This window comes from Ambystoma mexicanum, chromosome 2p (genome assembly GCF_040938575.1).
Source record: "Ambystoma mexicanum isolate Mex_15411 chromosome 2p, UKY_AmexF1_1, whole genome shotgun sequence".
In the NCBI taxonomy this organism is placed as follows: Eukaryota; Metazoa; Chordata; class Amphibia; order Caudata; family Ambystomatidae; genus Ambystoma; species Ambystoma mexicanum.
Window position 1 is genome coordinate 830,790,856 of NC_090923.1, and position 16,212 is coordinate 830,807,067.

General features: G+C 49.5%; 1 protein-coding gene across 2 annotated transcripts in view; it reads left to right on the plus strand.

The window, feature by feature from the left end:
* The window catches only part of LOC138565943 (regulator of microtubule dynamics protein 3-like), a 2,735,427-nt gene that overhangs the window by 882,594 nt on the left and 1,836,621 nt on the right, over nt 1-16,212 (plus strand). The gene's annotated exons all lie outside the window — the stretch shown is intronic.

Sequence of the window (16,212 nt, forward strand, 5' to 3'; positions counted from 1 at the left end):
TAACCTGGACGTCCAAGACTGCATCCTGGATCTTCCTTTTGAAGGGGGGATTTGTTCCATTCATTCACGGAGGAGAAATTGGACCAAAAAAAAGAACAGTTCCCAAACCGCCAAGTCGTTCGCTATACTGGCAAAGCCTGCATCCAAGCCGTTCTGGCAGGGACACATTCGATCCAACAAGGGAAGAACGTTAAGCTAAGTCAGGGGCTTTCAAGACCGAAGAGCTAGGCAGCCTGACAGGTCCCCCAGCCAGCAGAGGCGCAAGCAACAATGGACCTCCCACAAAGGTTTCTTCCAGTCCCCCTCTGAGGCATCTGCCTCAGAGGGAAAGAAGCAGTGATGCTGTCATTAAGGTCCACAGTTCTCCGTTGAGGAGCAGGCTTGCTCTTCACATTCAGACCTGGCAAACACTCTTCGCAGATCCATGGTTCCTATCAGTGGTCTCCCATGGTTTTAGCCTCCCCCTCCCTCCGAACCCCCTAGTTCTCTCCACCCCTTCCTCAGATCGGGACTCCTTGCAGAGATCCACTCACTTGTATTAAATGGAGGAGGCGCCAGGGCGTTGACAGCCTAGAAACCGAGTAGTGCACCGGGGAAGGACAGTCAGATATAGAAATAACAGGTGTGGATCCCAGTGACAGACACGGGGTACTCGTTCATTTCGCAGGACGGGCTTCGGTCACCGGGTTTCTTTTGTTGTTTGGGAATTAGCAGTTTGACAGGGACAAACCCTTTTTGGGGCGAGTGGGGTAATTTTTGGAGTGGTTCCTTCTCCCCTACTTCTTTCTGTTGGCATCCCTCGAACTAAAGGAGGAAGGTGACGGCCAGTACTATTCCGTGCTTGCAGGGCGGGGAGGCGGGATTCCCCCGGCAGGCCTTTTTGCAAAGCCCTTGCAGGACCACAGGAGACGCTGGCCGTTGATACGTAGCATGTTGCGCTACATCCACGCATCCAAACCTTTAAGAACTGAAGATCGAACCCTCTGCGGCAAAGCCCTCGCATAACAAGGCCGTGGTGTTGTGCGACGCTGGACCGCAGGAGACGCTGCCCATCAATACGTAGCACGTTACGCTACATCCACGCATCCTAACCTTTTAAGAACCGAGGATCGAAAACTCAGCGTAAAGTCCTTGCAGGACAAGACTGGAGTGTTGTGCGATGCAGGTGTTTGGCGACAAAGGGGTCTGAATGCAGAGTGCGAGCATGCAGCACAGCCGTCGACCAGAAGTTACCACAAGGTAAGACCAGTGCGTGCCGACACTATATTAAACTGGTCTCTCTCCTGTATGCTTTTTAGGGAGAATTTTCATTTATGGCTAATTTCCCTCACCTAGTGAGTCCCCTAGCAGCTTTGCTGGATCTCTGGAGTTTATTTTTTCCACCTGGTAAAAGTGAGAGCTTTTTCCCCACTCTTCCCTATGTTTTGCTATGTGTTTCTACCTGTTTTTGTGATTGTGGACTCTGAAGTACACCACTTCAGCAGCCTCCTTCTTTTTGTGTGTTGCACAGCACCTTCAGTGCCGTGGCACAGGGTTGTCTTTGAGACTTCTCCCGACTCCATTTCTGAGGCAATTACTGTCCCCCAGAAAAAGGTAAAGTTACCATTAACTTTACTTAGTCAATCTACCACAGATCCAGTACACCGCATCTTTCATGGAGTACTAGAAAGGGTTAACTTGTATCCCTTTTTATCTGTACCTCCTAGAGCATTGTTTCGCTCTTTTAACATTTAGACTTGGCTGGTGGCAGTGGTATCTACCCTAACTTTTCTACCGCGATTATATTAGATAAAAGTGGTACTGTTCTTGGCTATTATATTAGCCTCGAACATAAACCCGCTTGACCAAATCGTCTTTCTTTTGGCTACGGTTGGGTTTATTCGCCATTTCTTTTTGTTAAAGTCCTTCTTGTGTTTTACTTTGCGCGGCAAACTAGGTTTGCCTTCTTTGTTCACTGTCTTTTGGTGGGCTTTCTGTTCAGAAGCCCTCCACCAGGCGCCTGGGTTGTCTAGGTAGGCTGAATGTGAGGGAGGGGTGTAGTCACCCCCTGCACAGGGTATCCTAGGAAACCCAAGTCACACTTTGTCATGATTGGCCAGGGTAGTTGTCCGGGCTGGACAACTCCCCTGCTGGGTGATTGACAGCCATACTGTGTGAATGGGGGTTTTTCGCATAAGAGGCTGGTCTCTTGGGCTAGAAGTTACAGAGTCGCCACTGGAACTACAAGGAACCGAAGAGAAGCAGAGAGAACGACGGCTGCTGCAACTAGCCCGTCCCGGTGAAGCCCTGCTGCAGTCCTGAGCTATCTGCCCTTCAACGACTCAGAGAAGATCCAGTCCGGAGTCTTCTTCCCTTGAGCTTGGTGGGGATAACCAGCTCATCTTCTACAGCCAGAGGGTCCTCTTGCGTGGTCGAAATTGCTGCGCACTGCTGTAGTGGTCCGGATAGCCACCTGAAGAGCTTCTCCTGTTTTTAAGGAGCGCACCTTTTATTCCTTGTCGCTGCTGCCGGCCTCATCCCTGTGTGGTGCAGACCCCTTTCAGACGCCCTCCTTCACGACGATGCTCCAGGAATCGTGGGTCTGCAGGAAACCAACAGGAACAACTGCCAGGGCACCACCTGCACCATTGGAACAAGGTACTGTGTTCTGTTGAGGAAACTGGGTCAACCCCTTTTTCTTCATTTTCAAGGCTTGCCCTTGTCTTCCCTCCTTAGTATAACTTTTGCTTCCGAACATTGACAATATCGAAGTACTTTTGGCTTCGTTGAATCGTGAACTGTCTGACCGTGTGATCTTCGGCAACTGGCCCCGGTGTCTTTCGACCCTGGCTCGGGCCCTTTGACTTTTGAACTCCTGTCTCTGAATGTTTCTTGATTCTGCCTGCCTAACCAAAATATTGCCTGTGATTTTTGCTTCCAACTCCCTCTGTGTATCTCAGGTGCTAAGTGTGTTTTTGCCCCGGTAGCATTTCATGTCACGGATACGCATTTGTTTAGTAAACCGAACTGTCAAAAAGTGATCGCAATCGTATTCGCGGTAACGTGTTTTGTTCGTAACACTGGTTCATTCAAACACAGGGTACTTACCTTGAGACTTACTGTGCAAAGTGAATTGGTTAGTTGTAGTATATTTAACGTGTGGTTTTCTTTGAGTTTAATAGAAGTGTTGTGTTTATAACGAATGGTTTAAAAATAAATGTACCTATATTTTTCTACCTGAAACCTTGAGTCAGTGTTTGCTTGAGTCACAGTAATTGTGGTCCCTTTGTGTAATCTCTGCTACTGATCATATACTCTTGAGATAAGCCTGGCTGCTCCGCCACTGCTACCACTCTGACTTAGTGGTACGGGCTTGTCCCTAAGGGCACTGCACATGACTCTGCCTAACAATGCTAACCCCCGGGTGAAAACTGTCGTGGGGCGAGCGAGATCCGATAGCTTCGAAATGGGAAGGGGAATACAGCAGGGTTGCCCGCTCTCCCCACTCGTGTTTGCCCTTGCAATGGAGCCATTGGTGGCGATCCTGCGGGAGCGATACATTCAGAAGGGACTGAGCCTCTGCCCGCACATGCTGATTATATTCTTATACGCCGACGATGCTTGAGCCCTGTGATGCGGCAGGTGCTGAGGTTTAAGAAATTATCAGGCTTGAAAATCAATTGCGGAAAATCCATGATGTTCCCCCTTACAGACGGGACAAGGAGGGTTGACGATGAGTTTGGCCTTGGATGAGAGACTACCAGAGTCCGCTCCCTGGGGGTACTCGTGTCTCGTGATTGTGTATTCCCATTGTTAAAATGATCGTGCTTCCTAAATTTCTTTTCCTTTTTCTCAACGCTCCCCTGCTATTGTCGGGCAGCTTTCTCCAACGTTTGTACGGGCTCATCTCCGACTTGATATGGGCTGGAAAACTCACAAGAGTGGTATATACGACACTAACACAAATGCAGCTCCCTCTGGAACAGCCTGCCTGCCTCCCTTAAACTTGAGGAGAACCATCTCCGATTCCGGAAGCACCTCAAAACCTTTCTTTTTGCTCCTGCTTTTTCTCCTCCTCTCCTCTGCTGAACTTCTAACTGGAACTAGAACTGCACTTGCTACCTTGACACCCTCTGATCTCGGCACCACCTGCACTGTCCACCTGGCAACCCCCGCACTTGGGGACTGTTTCTGTATCCCTACAGTCCCCCTCCCAGCCCATGACACCTGTTGTCTGCACTTATCCATGCACTTGCCACATGCTGGCTGCTACTTACTTATTATTATCTTTGCCATGTAATGCACTGTCCATGCCCCCTCCCACTCACTTGCGTGATCTGAATGACACCTGGCCTACTAGGATCGATGTCCGTCCTCCCTTTGTTCCCCTCCCCTGCCTCGTCGAGCCTTTAAACACTTGTGTATAGGCGCATTATAAATGCCATATCATATCATGTCAATGGTCAAAGGGGACTTAGCTTTGCCAGATCTTGAGCGGTACTATTGGGCTGCACAAGCACACTTTCTTGGACACTGGTACATCACACATTTTGTAAGACCACATGTACCGGTGGAGATAGAACTTGCCTCCCCAGACTTTTTGCGTTTAATGATGCTTGGGCCACCCCGGGTACAACCCAACACTATGAATATTGTCAAGATCACCTGCGCAGTTTGGAAAAAAATGGCAGGTAAAATGGGTATCTCCACTCTGTATTCGCCTCTCCTCCCAGCACAGCATGTGCCCTGGCTAGCCATAACGTAACCCTCGGGGATCTGTATGTTGGCAGTGTATTGCTCTCTGTTCATCAGGCAAGGGAGAGTGGCGGTGTCTCGGTGATGGATGTTTTTTAAAATGTTGGCTTAAGACACATGCTCAAGGCTCTAATCACTTCGCTTCCCCGCAACCCCCGAGTATCCAATTTTAGAAGGGGTGATCCAGTCCCAGGGAAAGGGACACTTGGTTTCATGGATTTATAGTAGCATTATGTCAGATACGCCATGGGAGGGTGAGGCCCCGAGTGTAAAGACTGGAGGGGGGTCTGTACTTCTGCTTTCTATATGGTAGAGGAGAGGCACAGAGGACCCCGGACACGATTCTCTATTACGGTAGCAATGGATGAGCAATCAAGGCCTAGCTTCTCAGGAGGTGATGCAGGCTGGTTCTTAAGTACAGTGTAGTTCCCAAACCCCCACAAAGGAATGTCCACACACTGTATTAGTTAAAACACAGTCTATATAATTAAGTTCAAGGCTATATACAATGACAATAACTCACGTTGTGCTTAGTTAATCTATAATGGCAAATATATACAGTTCTAAGAGGTACCACAATTATTAACAGATCTCATTAAAGTGCATCAACTATACTCTGGTCAAATGTCACACAGATCAATGAATAAAAGTAACCACAATAGACATAGGAGGAAAGCAGTTGGTTAGAACAATTGGCAGAATACTGGCCCCTACCAACTAGGCACAATTCTGTGTGGAGATCCCCCCCACCTGGACAACCTGTAAAGTATAGATATATCGTACAAGTCCAGTCCATATATTGTTCACAAGAGTCTCATTTCCTTCTAAAATAGTTCTACAACCCCAATGTACCTGGAATAGCAGAGTTCGATGTCGGCTCATCAACGGATCCTTCTTGAGCAGCTCCCTTTAAGGCAGGAGCCACGGATCGTCGAGATCCCACCGTTCCCCGCGGTGCTCGTCGATGATGGAGCGTAGGCGTCCTGCAAGGAAGAGGCATGCTGGGCACCTCGGTGACGATAGTTCAGGACGGCAAAGAGTTTGAAGAACTGTGGCCCAGCAAGGGTGTCGAGTCGTCTGCGTCTCTGTGGTCTTTAGGTGGCGAGAATCCCACCGGCGGGTGCTCCACGGAGCCCCACGGTGCATCGGCGGCCCTGACTTTCTCTGCCGGGACAAATCGGTCGACGGTGCAGGTGAGAACATCCTTCGATCAAATCCTTGGATCAAATGTTACTTAGGCAAAGGGAGCACGGCGGCTCCGGTCTGCGATGGCGATGGATAACAGCGTCCGTGCGCTTCTCCTTGTGATTCCGCAGCAGCCCCGTCTCCGGTCGGCAGCCTGTCGGAGGTCTGTCTACCAGGGAGCGCTGGCAAAGATTAGCAGTGCAAGATGGTCCCTCGTAGCTCGGGAAGAGGGCGCCTAACAAGGTCCTTTCTGGGTCAGTCCTTGGAGAAACAGCAGCTTTCAAATCGACAAAATAGAGCAGCAGCAAGACTTCTCTTCCAGCAGGGCTCCAAGGTTAAGCTTCAGTTTCAACTCCAGTTTCTCTTCAGCTTCTGAACACGATTTCTAGCAGTGAGAGGCCCCCAGATAAACTAGTTGATCTCCCATTCATTCTGCTGGGTCACACTCAGGCAACCAATCAGTCAGAAGGGCATTCATGCAGGCAGGCAGCCAATCGGGTGCATAGTGCATTAAGGCCATTGACTTCTCTCCAGACACTCAACACTCCACACTGCATTCATACCAGTTTCGGCAGGGCTGTCTCAGTCATTGTGTCAAACACCAGAAACTAGACATCCACAACAAGAAGTACATATTGGTCACACACTCCATTCACCCGGGTCCCATCCACAGGGTGCACCCACAATATACTGTCACTGGGAAGGCTCCAGCCAGTCTGGCCTGGACTTCACAACAACACCATATATGGAACTTCCACACAACAGCCAGTCAGTGGGAAGGGACAGAGTCAGGGCTTCCCGGGACTTCGGGAAAACAAGGTAACAGGTAATAGAAAGCAAGAGGCCACAGGAGCCATCTTTTTTCCTATCAGGAATCAACGGATTCCAGTGGCAGGGCCTGGGCATCCCCAAAATGGAGGATACTCAGAGCTCCTGTCAAATTCAGCACAAAGCTGCCACCAGCCCATACCCTGCTCTGTGGGCCACACACAGGTGCCCATAAACATACATTAGGGGCACAAGGTTGCACCCCCACCCATGGGTGCCATAAGGGTCTGTAAACCAAACCGAAAGAGAGCTGCACCGCCAGGAGTCCCACATGAACTCCTGCGTGGAAAACACGACAGAACACACGATAAAAACAGTAAAGGACAAGGATACGGAGGTCCTGTCCCTCCGATCCATTTCCAGCATCACACAGAGGCAGCCCTGGGGAAAACTGTAGACGATGAAGGCTGGGCATACGTGCTTAGAAAAACCCAGAAAGTATCTTTAAACTCCAAATTCAAGTTAATACATTTGAACTTCTTACACCAGGTATATCATGCTCTGGCCAGGTTCCAAAGACATTTCCCTTCCACTCCAGCTGCCTGCGCCAGTTGTGACTTTGCTCCAGCAGGATTTCTCCATCTGTCCTGGGAGTGCCCTTAGGTCTCCAAATTCTGGTTAGAGGTATTGAACAAAATCTGCTTGATTATTGGGGAACCACTGGAACCGGACCATGTCTTGGCTCTGTTGAGATGTACTAGGGCCCTGCAGCCAGGGATGAGGCACTTGGCGGGGCTTTTGTTTGTGGTAGCTCGTAGGAGGGTGGCCATCGCTTGGGGGAAGGGCTAGCTCACTACTGTATAAGGATGGCTTCAGGATGTTGCTTACTGCCATGATTTAGAGACTGCTTTTTCTCTGACTTTACCATTGCATGCCCGCCCGCCAGAGGTTTGGGTCCTATACATTCAACACTTGATGGCAATGGCCGATTAACAATGCAGAATGGGCCAATGTTAAAATCAATGTATCATGTGTTGCAAATGTGTATCATTTTAGGCTGGGTGAGTGGGAAGTGAAATCAGACTCCATGTATGTTTTCTGCTGATTGGTAAATAACTAAAAGAAAGTATTTAAAAAAAAAGAAAAAAAGGCCGGTGCAGGTGGGGGTCTCAGCCATTACTTTATCCTCCCAGTCCTCTTGAGCCATCATTAATGTCTATCCTTTCCAGTCCTCCAGAGTTATCAATAATGTATATCTAAATGGCAATGTCCTACTATTTGATTGTCGCCTCCCTCGCCTCATCACCTCCTTCCTTCTACTGCTATTCCTTCTACCACGTCTCTGGCTCCTCTGTCACCTCTTTCTACTGCTCTGATTCCTATGCCATCTACTACTCGGGCCACCTCCGTCCTCCACCTCTCTGGCTCCGTTGCAAGCCAAAAAGAATGGTGCAGGTGGGGGACTTAGCCATTACGTCATCCTACTAAACTACCCTACCTCACGCTTACTTCCATTTCATTGCGACTCTCACCCTGCACTGTCTCTATCCATCCATTAGGATGTCCTTCTCCCGGATACCCATACTTTGATTTCTGTGTCTTTGCAACTGTTTCTCTGCATTTCTTTTGCATCTGCCGCATTTTTTATTCCTGTCTAGGTGAATGTATTGGCCGCTATCACTGTTCTTTGCATTTTTCCTGCATTCTCTGCCTCTCCCTTCCAGGCAAATGTTCCTTGATGTGCTTGCACACGGCTTGCTGTGTCCTCTAGCCCTTGCTACTCTTCTCTAGGTTCCCTTTTATGCTGTGACCACTACTGTTACCCTCCAGGCCTTTTTTCCTCTCTAGGTTGAGCTGAGCCTGGTCAGCTCCCACGGCTCTCTCCACTCAGAGCCTGTTGCTGTCCTTGCTTACTTGTCTCTGTCTGCGCTCTGTTGTTGCCCGTTGCTCCCCTGCCCCCATTTTCTTTAAAAAAATTCCTTCCTTATGGACTCCGTGAAGTGTAGCTCTGTGCAGTTTTTCCTTCTCTTCTCCTCTTGCCTGCCGTTTATCTTCCCTCTATCACACCCACTTTGGTGCTCTCAATTTCCCCATCTTCTCGAACTGCGTTTTCTATCTCCTATCCTACTCTTCTCACTAAGACTGGAAGGAAGAAGCTCAAGAAGAACACTCTGGCCTCCAATTCAGGCCTTCCCAATGCTGACGCGTATGTCAGTGCTTACTCCAGACAGACTCTAATCGACATCCTTGTTGTCGTTCCTTTGCCCTACCTATGAACCCTTCATATGGTCGCACTTCTCTCTCCTTCCTCCTCTTTTCCCATTAATGGTGGCACCCGGTGGGGATCCTCTTGGCCCCCTCCCAGTCCTCCGGAGCCATCATTAACGTCTATCCTTTCCAGTCCTCCAGAGTTATCAATAATGTATATCTAAATGGCAGTCTCCTACTATTTGATCGTCGCCTCCCTCGCCTCATCACCTCCTTTCTTCTACCACTTCTCTGGCTCCTCTGTCACCTCTCTCTACTGCTCTGACTCCTATGCCATCTACTACCGCTCTGGCTCCTCAGGCCACCTCCGTCCCCCACCTCTCTGGCTCCCTTGCCACCCACTACATCTCTGGCTCCTCTCCCGCCTCCTCCTTCCACTTCTCTGGCTCCTCTGGCACTTCTGATGGGCACACTACCCTGAACCCCTCAACCCCCGGAAGTCTTTAAAAAGTTGCAATCTGCTCCACGTGGCTACTCTCAACTCTCGCTCTGCTGTGAAACACTCGTCTGACATATGCCACCTTCTTGAACTCCTGTACCTGGATGTTTTCGCTCTTACTGAGACAAGGTTCAAGGCCAGCCCTGTCACGAGTTTTGACACACTCCTCCCCGAGGGCTACAAAATCCTCTCTGAGCCCAGGCCCAAAAGGCCCAGAGGCAGAGTGGCCCTGGTCTTTCCTGAGTTGATCCCTGCTTCCATCCTGCCCACTTAGACCTATTCCTCCTTTGAGTGCCTAGCCTGGAGGCTCTCTATCTCTCCTGTCCTCTCTCTAACCTTGGCCACCATTGACAGTCCACCTGACCAGGTCACCCCCTTCCTCTCCAAATGGCCTGACCTCAAATTCTCTCTGTTTTCTTCTACCTCCCAGCTTCTCCTTTGGGAATTCAGCATCCACCTGGACTCCCCAGACTCCTGGGCTTTTTCCGCAACCTATGCAACTCTTTCCCTCTCCATTCTACCCTCTGGTCCGACACATTCTGCCGGCCACACCTTGGATGTTCTCATCTCCTCAGACATCCCCTTCTCTAATCCTCTCACTACTCCTCTTTCCTGGACTGACCACTTTCTTCTTTATTCTCACTTGAAGCTTGACAAAGGCCCGCCCAGCACTGCTACCTTCCTTCGCAGTCATTCGACCTATGAAACATGTGTCAGTGGCCGCTTTTGCCTCCACGTTCTCTCCCTCACCTTCTCCTGCGGCTGACTTACATCCTGACACAGCCCTTTCCAACCTTCACCTTTCCATCTCTAACACTCTGCATATCCTTGCCCCTTTTATGAGGATCCACCTGAACCCTGCCAACAAGTGCAATTCTTGATATGACCCTGATCTGGCCACTCTGAAAGGCAAGTGCAGAGTAGCTGAACAGAAATGGCGAGCTTTGGGTGCACCCTCTGACAAACTGGCCTGCCACCTGCTCCAAAGGCAATACAGACTCTACATTTTCTCTAAGAAGAGGGTCCTTGTTCATGCCTGCATCTCTACGTCCTCTAACAACATGGCCGAACGTTTCAAAATCTGCAAGGAGCTGGCCAATCCTACTGCAATATCTACCTCTTCTACACGTACCCAGGCTTGATGCACGCCTCTGGCTCCTCATTTCACCACTAAAACCCAGGACATCCGGTCCGCACGTTCCTCACTTTCTCGCCTCCCTCTCTCCTGTAACACCTGAAGATGTTTCCAGACAAGACTGGTCTATGAAAGTCTCATCCAAACAGGTGATTCCCTGCGCCTCCAGAATCATTAAGCACAATATTGGTTCTCTCGCTCCAGCCTTGGCCGATTTCTTTAATCACTCCTTCACCACTGGATCTTTGCCCTCTTTTCTCCAGCACTCACTTCAGTGCCTCCTGCTAAAAAAGTCTTCTGCCGACCCCTCCATTCCAATAAACTATCGCACGATCTCTATCACTCATTTCCTGGGCAAACTCCTGGAGAAGTTGGCTATCTCCCATCTTACCCTCCACACTGAATCTTTTGGTTGTCTCCATGACTATTAGTCTGGCTTCAGAGCAGTCAGAGGCACAGAAACTGCACTCCTGAACACCTGTGAAGATCTGCTCTTGACTCTAGCTCTCCCTGTGTCCTCATTCTCCTCAACCTTTCCTCTGCATTTGACATTGTCAGCCACAACTTCCTGATTACTCGTCTCCGTGAGACCCTTGGATTCACGGATCAGTCTCTGGCATGGATGCCCTCCTTCCTCCTGGACCGATCTTCCCAGGTTCAGTTTGCGTCATTTTTCTCCACCACCTCTCTCCACATGTGGTGTTCCCCAGGGTTCCATCCTCTTCCCCTGGCTCTTCAATGTCTATCTGGCCCCTTTGGCTCTCCTGAGCTCTACCTTTTCCTTTAACTTTAGGGGTTATGTGGATTACACGCAGCTCTCTTTCAGGCTAACCTCGGTCTCCTCCCCCTCATCGCTCATCCCTTACCGTCTCTCAACTGTTCAGGTATTGTGTGCCTTTAAAGATCTCTGCCTTAATGCCAGTAAGACCGAGATCCTTCTCATTGGGACCCCTGTTCCTGCTTTTCCTCTCACTCTGGCCGCCCTCCTTCGACCCTCAGCCCTCACCCTCTTGTGAGGCAAAAAAACCTTGGGGTCATCTTCGACTCCACTCTCTCCTTCTCTCCACACATCACAGACCTTGCCAAGAAGGCGCATTTCCAGCTGTTTCTCCTCAGAGGTATTCTCCCCTTTCTCACCATCCACCAGAAGCTCACTGTCTCCAGAGCCCTGGTTCTTTCTAGGCTGGACTACTGCAATAGCCTCTTTCTCAATCTGCCTATCTCTTCTCTTCGCCCTCTTCAATTCATCCAGATCTGGACTACAAGACTTATCCTTGGCCTCAAGCCCAAGGACTGCATCTCTCCGGCCCTGAAATCCCTCCACTGGCTCCTGGTAGCTGCAAGGATCAAGTTTAAGACCCTGTGTATTGTCCTCAAGGCTTTCTGGGGCCGTGTCCCTCACTACCTTCATCTCTTTTCCTAAGTACCTTCCTCCTAGAGCCCTTTGCTCGTCTACTTTTAACTCTCTGTGGTCGAGTCGCTTCTCTAAGCAGAGAATGGGGGATAGATCTCTCTTCACTGAAGGTGCATCCCTTTGGAATGGCCTCTCTCTGCCGTGAGCCGGATCTCCTTAAGTTCCAGCAGCTCTTCAAGACCTCTCTTTTCTCCTCTTCTTTCTCACTCCCTCTACCCTTCTAACCTTCGCTTGCTCCTGATATGTCTACTGACTGATGGCTTGGTGTCCTCCGAGTCTTAGAGGACGCCAGCTCCCCCCGACAAGTCCCTCTGCACTTGCCGCTTGGCTCAACTTGCACTGCCATCTGGCTAACCTTCCACTACCGGGCTGGGATTGCCCCCTGTAGTCCCAGCCTTCCTTGCACTTAACTCAGGGTCCTGCTGCTCTGGGTGCACTTCTTGCACACTTGCACAATCTCAATGACACAAGGCCAATAAGATTGTTGTCTTGTCCTCCCTTTGTTCCCCTTCCCTTGTTGCGCCTTGAAACACTTGTGTATAGTGGTATAATAAATAGCAAATCAATCAATCAGTAGAAGAAGTCCCCCTATCACAGAGAGGCTTGCGGTTTTACTTACGGATTTTCGCAATACAGAAGAAGACCCAGGCAGGCCTGCGAGTGATTCTCGATCTATCCGTCTTAAACCTACCCCTACCCCTCCAAAGGTTAAAGATGGTTAACCAGCTCTGATAGCAGAGTCTCAGTGTCTTGGGGAAACTGGACGTGCTCACTGAACCTGAAAGACGCACGTGCTCACTGAACCTGAAAGACGCATACCTATACGTCCCAATATGGCAACCTCACCACTCCTTCCTTCGGTTTCGAATGATAGGCTCCCATTTCCAGTCCAAGATCCTTTAATTTGGGCTCAATTAAGCCCCACGGGTATTCACAATGCTCATGAATGCGGTGGCAGCGTTGCTCAGGTCAGAGGACCACCACGTATACCCATACCTCTGACTGGTTGGTCAGAGCGGAATCACCGGTGGAGGTTCGGAATACGGCCTCCAGACTTATGGATATTCTTTACGAACTGGGGTTCTCCATCAACCACAGAAAGTCTCAGCTACAGCCTACCCAAGCCTTGGCCTTCTTGGGTCTGATACCAGGGGGCATAGGCTCTTCCCCACCATGGAAAAGGTGGGAGTTCTAAAGGTGGCTACTGGGCATTTTCTCAGTAGGTCGGAAACTTCAGCCTGGTGGTACCAACGCATGTTGATAATTATGGCTGCATGTCTGCTGGCCGTTTCGCATACAAGACTCAAAATGAGGAGGGTGCAGTTATACCTCTCAGCCTCCTGGAAGCAGGAAACAGGTTCTCAAGCAGCATCAGTCACCATCACAATGGAACTCCACCAGGATTTGGTCTGGAGGAGGCAAGAGACCAATCAAATGGTGAACAGACTGCTCAGACAGCCCCTGTCGGCTTATACCATCACAACTCCCTGGACGGGTGGGGAACCATGCTGGGCTGCCACAGTGCACATAGTCTATGGACAAAGGAGGACCACAAGAGTCACATCAACTTGCTCGAACAGACGGCCACACGGCTGGCTCTCAAGACCTTCTTAGCAGTGATGAAGAACAGCCCAGTCTGTATTCATACAGAAAGCTCCACTTGCATGGACACAAAGGGGCACCAGATCGCCTCCCCTGTGCGGGCTCACCATCAAGATATGGGAATGGGCTATTGCCCACAACATATGGCTTCCTGTAATCCACTTTCCGGGGGAGTCCAACCTAGAGGCGGACAGTCTCAGCAGATTGAGTGTCGACAACTATGAGTGGCAGTTGAATGAACAGATCCTGCGGGAGATCATCAGGAAGTGGGGGCAGCCCCATATAGATTTGTTCACCACAGATCAAAACCGGTGATGCTAGCAGTTTGCCTCCTGGCTGGGTCAGGGCAGAGGTTCACTGGGGGTTGCCTTGCACCTTCAACGAACGGGATGTGGGCTTACCCATTCCCACCGACCCCACTGATCCACAAAGTCATCTGTAAAATCAGGGAAGCTTGTCACTTACGGCTAATCCTGATAGCTCCACAGTGGCCGGCCAGACCATGGTTTTTGGACTTCTTACGGCTCTCGGCGCAGGCCCTGGTGCCTCTAACAGCAGGGGGAATGCCACTCCTCTACCAGCAAGGGGGGGAGGCAGTGTTTCACCCGTTCCCCAGAGAAATTAGCCCTAGCAGCCTGGTTCCTGAACACATAACCCTGCAGCACCTTCACCTGTCTCAGGACAACCTGAAGATAATTCAGAAGGCAAGAGGCAACTCCACCAGGAACCAATACAGGAGCAAATGGACCAGGTTTTTGGTTCTCGGCCAAGGGAAGGGATGTAGACCCATTCGCGTGCACACTCGATCAGGGGGCTGTCGTTCTCGAGACATCTGGTAGGGTCAGGGGTTCATGTTGACACATGTACCTACCTGGCTGCAATAGGTGCTTACAAATAGCTTATTCTCCACTTCCAACACTGTGGTCAAGAGGCAATTTACAGGGCTGACGAGGTTGCACCCCCTATCAAATGTCCACACCCCGTCTGGGACCTCAACGTGGTTGTGGGCGCCATGGATTGGTGACGTCACATAAGGCAGAAGTGACGCACCCAAAAGAGATGTCAATTAAGAAAGAATATAGACTGTATAGAACCAGATGACGAAGTAGTGAATGAAGTCATTTTCGGGAGCCAAATGAAGATTGCACGTGCAGAGAAGCACTGACGGAAATTATTACAAATGTACAGACACAGTAATGCAAGTAGACGAAGTAATCATAAGGCTGGCTACGAAGTGAATAGATTGCAGGTGATGATGTGTGTGTATATATACGAATGTATAGAATCTGGATGTTCCACAACACATTTTAGCAAACTTGGACACCATGAAGGAAAGGGCTGGAAGTGTGGCACAGTAGAATAAGGATAGTTGACTTCGAAGGAAGATTCGAGAAAGCTTGCCTGCCCCAGTGTCAATAGTTGGGGCCGCCGGGAGTCTAGTTATCTACTCGCGAAGATAGATGAACGTGAGAAGCAAGCTAAGCTCCTTTTTGAGGTGCAATAGAAAACCAGTGGAAGTGCCAAGATTTCTTCATTTAATAGTATTAAATACAACAAATGTATTTATTTATTTGCATTTTTAAAGCGCTCACACAGCCCGGGGGCATCGAGGCACTGTTACAGAATTGTGTTGTTGTTGTTGTCTTAGTTTCATATTTATAACACGCTTAAACACGCAGAGTTTTCAATGCATGGACTCTGGGATCAAACCTGTGTTGCTTCGTGTCGTCTTTCTTCCAAGGCGAGCACGTTGCCACAGAGCTATCCTCCTGGGACAGACCTCGGGAAGGAGCTCAAAAACATGGTCTCCAGTCACATGGTCAGATGAAAATACACTTTGGGGCGAGCTATACCGAGACCAGAAGATAAGACCATGCCTTCACTCCCTTTTATTCTCAGGTACAGTGAGCCTCTGCAAGGCCAAGTTCAAACAGATTTAATTGACTGGCAGACCGCAGGAGTGATGATGGATGTTGGGACTAATTTGGTGGGGAGGCATGACCACAGCAACCCCTCAGCACCTAGGGTACTAACGAGTGGAATATTCCAGAAGGGTACAAGCGTGCCAACCAACTGTAGAGGGCCACATATTAAGGAGGCCTATAATTTGAGAAGCCAATAGTATGTTGAGTATTAGTCTAACACGGAAGATGTCTTGCACTTGGGGTGGGCTTAATTGTCCGTCTGATTTTAGAGACCCAATCACGTCTCTGTATCCCATAGAAAGTATATGTAGATGTTCCCTGTAGACCAACCACAACTCCTAGTAGGTTTTTCTATTTTGCCATGTAGCATGACGTCAATTATGATGAATTTTTGGTATAAAACAATGTTTTTATGATACATTTTTGGGGACTCGTTGAGCGAGCTGTGCGGCGTCCATTGATGTCCGTTGTACTCCCTGTTTTAAAGACTTTCCCCGAGTGTCAGGATCCGAAAGTTGAATGGTGAGTGGATTGAGGGGAATGGCAAATAATGTGGGAGCAGGGGATTGGTGTGGTAATAAAGAGCAACTGGGAGTTGGTTGAGTAAATATATGACGAGGAGCGTCGAGACAAGGAGTGTCTAGATAAGCCCAGAGTCTTACACTCATGGAGCGTCTAGAAGGAGTTATTCCAAAACCCAAAGTGGTTACTTAAGCGGCACTAGTACATGGTCTGTGATAGG